Here is a 6354-nt window from a genome sequence, read left to right as displayed (position 1 = left end):
TTGATGTTGTTCGTGAAGCTGCCATGGAAGCCATACGTCAGATTGGAGAGATACTTGAAGCAAGACTCCGTCATACCCAGGAATACCTGAGTGAAGTGCATGCGGAGATGATGGAGATGAAAATCATGACCACCATGATGAAGCAAAAGATGGATGATTTCAAGGAGCACATTGGAAAGTTCTAGTGGAACTAAAGTATTCCCAAGGGAGACGAATGAATAATGTTGGCAGAAATGCTCGACCATACCGAACAATGTGGATGGCAGCATTTGTAATAGAGTACTTTTGAATTGGAGTTTTTGGTAAGAAATTAAGGATGTAAGAAAGGATTGATTATGAAATGAATATGATTTATGGATGAACCAATACCTTCTCATGGTAAACACACCAATGGAAAGTATCCCGTAGAATGGAGTGTGTACCAAATATAAGTCTGAGGACTATTTTTATGATGGTTATCCCAAGAGTATGGTGGAATGAAACACTATGGAATTTAAAGCAGAGTAATTCCAAGTATGCCTGAAACCCACAGACCCCGGGACTAACAAGGATCAAGTACTATCTTTTGGAGAAGGAAACTTGGATCAGCAAACGTTTTCTTAGGAACATATGAAAGCCAGAGAGTTGTGAAGATATGATAGATGTTTTGTTGAGCTTGCAGAACCAATGGATTATCTGAACTTCGTTCGTGGACACGAGAAATTCTGCAATGCTTGTGAGGATTCCCAAGTGTTAGAATACGAGATTCACTAAGCCTTATACAAGGTAATGATTTCAGTGCGACATGGCTTGGCCACCAAGACGACTTACTATTTTCATTCTCTTGCTATTCGGACTGGTAAATCTGAGAGACTTACCCATAGTGAGAGACGACGTTCTTTGAAGCTTTTGTTTAAGCCTTAGAATGGTATAAGAAAAGCCCATGTACATGGTAGTTGTTGTCACGCGTAGAAAATTTTACGGTGAGGATGAAGACAAGGCCCCTCGCTCTACAGGATAGGCACAAATGGTAGACCACCATGAGAATCATCGATAGGTTATTTAGAATTGATCACGAGACTGTCAGTTAAGAAGACCCAGTAAAGGAAGAAGCTTATATCAACAGAAGGACCCTCGTTTTGATGGAGACGTTATGAATATAGCGAAAGATATGACGACTGTGAGGAGTCAGATGATAAAACCCCAGGGGATTGTTAAATTTTTAAGGGACCAGTAGCTCTCCTTTTAGGTGTGGTAGCATCCCGCTTTGCCGGAGGTTGGATTTCTTCGAAGACCCCCAAACCCTAACCTTTCTTTCTAGCCTCTTCGAATCTCGAGGACGAGATTCATTTTAAGTGTGGTAGGTTTGTAACATCCCAAATTTTGGAATGTTAATATAATTATTAGAATGATTGTTTGGTTGCTTGAGTGATTGAAAGCTTGAGTGAAATTTGAAAACTTTTCAAAACTTTTGAATGAGAGGGAATAAAATGACTTTCCCCTTCTCCGGGAATTCAAATTCAATCATTTAAAAGCAAAGAGAGAAGATGACATGACTTCTTCAACTATACAGAATTTGAACGGAGTTTGCATTTGAATCCTTTCAAAATATTTGCCCTTGCTTCTATATTTTTCTTCCCCGAGAAAATGCCCCGACAAAATTCTTGCATGCAAGAAAGAGCGGAGGAAAATGACCCTCCAAAAACCAGGGGCATTCATTGAAATATTTTGAGCCAAGAAAAAACCAAAATTTAATTTGAGAAAATAATTGCAAAAAGAAATAATGCTTTTAGGGATTTTTTGGGAAAACATTTTTTTAAGTTTTTATTTTGGCCGTGGAAAAATGCCCATCATTTAGATTTTATTTTTCTGATAATTTTAGTGTATAGAAACTCTATATTTCGAATTGATTTGATTTCCCTTTTATCGTTTTAGTTTCCTAGTTTTGAAAAAAGGAAAGAAATCGCGTTTAATAGGAAATAAAGAGATGGCCCATTAAGGAGTTTCCAAATCTGGCCCGTTTAGTATCTTCTCTTTCCTCTAGTCATTCACGTTACGAGGAACTTCCATGGTAGGAACCAAGAGATCCTCCCCTTCCAGAATTCGCGAATCTCCTTCCCTCCCAGCACCTCCTCGCCACCTATAAAGGATCCCCTCATCCTTCTCGTTCCATTCCCCTCGAGAAACGTCCCGTTCCCATGCCCGTAGCATCTCTCCACCACCTCCCCTTTTCCTTGTCAAGAACGCACCAGGGAGCTCTCACCTGTCGCCCTTGCGCCACCTCCAACCCCCCTGCACCACATCCCGCGACTTCCCTACCTCGCCGCCACCCTCCTCCATCGCACCCCCACCCCCGCCGGCGACCTCCCCACCTCGCCGGAGCAGCTACCTCGCCGGAGTTCTTCCTCTCTCTCACCCATGGTGAGATTCACGAAATCCCGTATTGCAGTTTTTTTCAGAAAATTGTAATCTTAGAAAATTCATATCTATTAGTCTATAAGTCCGAATTAGGTGATTATTTTTGCGTTGGATCAAAAATTTTATGTAGTTCCTGTAAATATATAATTTGTCTATGTTTGGATTTATTAAATTTGAATTAGATCAGATTTGATTTAAAGATTGTTTTGCTTATACCGGGAGTTTAAAAATAGCTTTTAAATTAAATTTTTTTGCTACTGTTTCCTATTGATCATATTTTTTCAGTTGTTGAAGTTTCAATTTTTTTAAATATTTTTAATTAGGGTTTTAAGCAAAACAGATTCTGTTTTAGCCTTTTTTGTTTTCTTGCTATTTCTTTTGTATTAATTGTTCTTAATTTTTTTATTTTTGTAATTGTGACAAGTTATATTTTGTTTTCTGATATTTACCAGTAACTTTTCAACAACAACAAAATTTTATTTTATTTATTCTTATGTGTTTGCATGGAATCAATTCTAGTTCTATACTAACTTGCGAATTGATTGCATTGCTAGTTTGATTTCCTATTTTGAAAATACTTATAAACTAATATTGTTTTGTAAATTTTACTTCTGTTATCTTAGTTATTTTATATTTTGTTTTCTGTTATTTTTTCTATTTTATTGTTTTATTTTCAGTTAGAACAAAAACTATATAGTGTTTGATGTAGTAGAAGGCTTCCTAGCTTCTTTGAAGTTTCCTTTGAATTTTTATTCCCTCTCTCTTATTGATTTTTGATTGCATCAACTTTTATTGCTGTTTGTTAATTGGTTGCTAGAATGATTGCTAGTATGAGTGCTTATGTGAATACTATGTTTGATTATATAGATTTATCGGAGAGTGACGAATAGTTCTATCACGTATTTCCCGAGAACGAAAATTCTTCTTTATCAACCTCACCAGGCAAGTCATTTGATCATGTATCACCTATGTTTTATGCATCATAGTTCTACTATCCTATTCCCAATTGCATGCTGACTAGGTACTTGGAAATTATGGTTACATATTGTAGTATCATGTGGTAGGCACCCAACAACCCCGTTACTAGGCCCGGGACGACAAATTTCATATTGCTATGCTTGAGTAGACATGATTCTGGTTGAGAGTTTATCATGAGTGATGTGAGAATAATTTAATAACCAAGACCGGTTAAGTCAAGACTTTTCAAGACCTCGTGATGCAATGCAACTCTGGGTGAAGGACGGTTGATCGGCTCCCTGGAGAAACCAGTGGATGACCCGGGATACTGGAGACGGCCATGACATCTTGCGGAACGCTTCACCCAGGCTCAAAGAGACGGACGAATATTTTCAAGACCCAAGGCTTACCTGCACAGCCACAAGTCATTATGGGCTCTCGCTTGGTTGGACAATGCGGCGACTCTGGACAGGCGGTGCTAGCAGATGTAGAAGAACAGTAGGATTGGATGGGCACCGACAGGGATTCAGAGGGACCCGTTGAAAGACCATGTTTTGATCATCCGGTCTTCAAACACCCTGAAGTGCAAGGACATACTCGGAGGCGATCAAATCTTGTGGGGAACGTGTGCAAAACTCTGCAGAGTACTCAAACCTAATCGATTAGCTGTGTCCACGGTCATGGACAACTACAGCCAAAGGAACTGAAGTTATCTGAAATTTTCAACACCATTATAAATACTTGATGAGGGTAATATTGATAACTTGGGTATGAGATCTGGTTGGCGGAACCATCTCATTAACAACCAACAGTGTAGTAATATTTTGCTTTCAGCCTCTCTTGATGTAGGGGAAAACTTGCTTTTCGCTAAAAACTTATAGCCCCACCTGCCATATATGCATATAGTATAGATGATTACTTTTCACCCCTCTCTTATGTGACTTGCCGGCATATTCAATATGCTGACCTACACGGCTGCAACGTTTTATGTTGCAGACATTTTTCTTCGGCGAGTAAGAGTACGATTCAGGGTTACGGTCTACACTCAACTTGCCGTTGGTGTTTATTGGGACTCCACTCCCTTGACTGCTTCCGCTGAGATATTTAAGGTATATATCAGTTTTACGCTATTTCCATGTGATTGCACTTTGATATATACATTGATGTATTGTGTGTGCCAGCATACTGATCCAGGGATGGCACAGATACACAGAGGCTTGACTCGTCTTGAGTCGGTTCGCTACATGAATACGATGAGACATTCTCACCGGTAGCGATGCTTAAGTCCGTCCGAATCATGTTAGCAATAGCTGCATATTTCGATTATGAAATCTGGCAGATGGATGTCAAGATGACGTTCCTTAATGGTTTTCTTAAGGAAGAGTTGTATATGATGCAACCCGAAGGCTTTGTCTATCCAAAGAATGCTAACAAAGTATGCAGGATCCAACGATCCATTTATGGACTGGTGCAAGCATCTCGGAGTTGGAATAAGCGCTTTGATGAGGTGATCAAGGCGTTTGTGTTTATACAAGTTGTTGGATAATCTTGCATATACAAGGAAGTGAGTGGGAGATGTGTAGCGTTTCTAATATTATATGTGGATGACATATTTCTCATTGGAAAGAATGTGGAGTTTTTAGAGAGCATAAAGGATTACTTGAACAAATGTTTTTTAATGAAAGACCTAGGAGAAGCTGCTTACATATTAGGCATTAAGATCTATAGAGATAGATCAAGGCGCCTAATAGGACTTTCACAAAGCACATACCTTGATAAAGTTTTGAAGAAGTTCAAAATGGAGCAATCCAAGAAGGGGTTCTTGCCAGTGTTACAAGGTATAAAGTTGAGTAAGACTCAGTGTCCTGTAACTGCAGAAGATAGAGAAAAGATGAGTACGGTACCCTATGCTTCAGCCATAGGGTCTATCTTGTATGCAATGCTGTGCACAAGACCAGACGTCAGTCTGGCCATAAGTATGGCAGGAAGGTTTCAAAGTGATCCAGGAGTGGAACACTGGGCGGCGGTCAAGAATATTCTGAAGTACCTTAAAAGGACTAAGGAAATGTTTCTCGTTTATGAAGGTGACGAAGAGCTCGTTGTAAAGGGTTACGTTGATGCAAGCTTTGACACTGATCCGATGATTGTAAGTCTCAAACCGGATACATATTTATTCTCAATGGGGGTGTGGTAAGCTGGTGCAGTTCCAAGCAAAGCGTAGTAGCAGATTCTACATGTGAAGCGGAGTACATGGCTGCCTCGGAGGCGGCTAAGGATGGTGTCTGGATGAAGCAGTTCATGACAGATCTTGGAGTTGTGCCGAGCGTACTAAATCCAATAACTTTGTTATGTGACAAAAATGGTGCCATTGCTCTAGCCAAGGAACCAAGGTTTCACAAGAAGACCAGACACATCCAACGATGTTTCAACCTCATCCGTGACTATGTCGAAGGAGAGGACGTAAATATTTGCAAAGTGCACATGGATCTGAATGTTGTAGATCCGCTGACTAAACCTCTTCCACGAGCGAAGCATGATCAACACCAGAACTGTATGGGTGTTAGATTCATTCCAATGTAAATCGCATAGCAATGTGAGACTAGATTATTGACTCTAGTGTCACATCCCTGACACCTAAAGCAAGTTAGTCTTGTGCTCATGTCTTCTTTGCATTTGCATCTAAGAATTTTCAACAAGAACAAGAAAGTGGCAAAGGAAAAACTCAAAACCCTAGCCACTACTTTAAAGAAAGGAAATATCAAACTAGTTAAAATCAATGAATCCAAAATGGCCTCAAGAAATGTTCAAACTTTCTGATAAATCATGAAAGTAAATGAGCATTGGAGAAAACTATTTTCTTGCACTTTAAGCTTTTTAAATTAATGCAAAAAGCCACTGGTTTCAAATTTTAAATTTGAAATCAGAAACTTTAAACTTTCAAAAATGTTGAAAACTTTAGGAATGGTTGGAAATATTCCAACAAATATTCTAGGGTGCTTA

The sequence above is a fragment of the Hordeum vulgare genome, chromosome 6H (genome assembly GCF_904849725.1).
Source record: "Hordeum vulgare subsp. vulgare chromosome 6H, MorexV3_pseudomolecules_assembly, whole genome shotgun sequence".
Classification (NCBI taxonomy): Eukaryota; Viridiplantae; Streptophyta; class Magnoliopsida; order Poales; family Poaceae; genus Hordeum; species Hordeum vulgare.
This window is presented reverse-complemented; position numbering follows the sequence as displayed.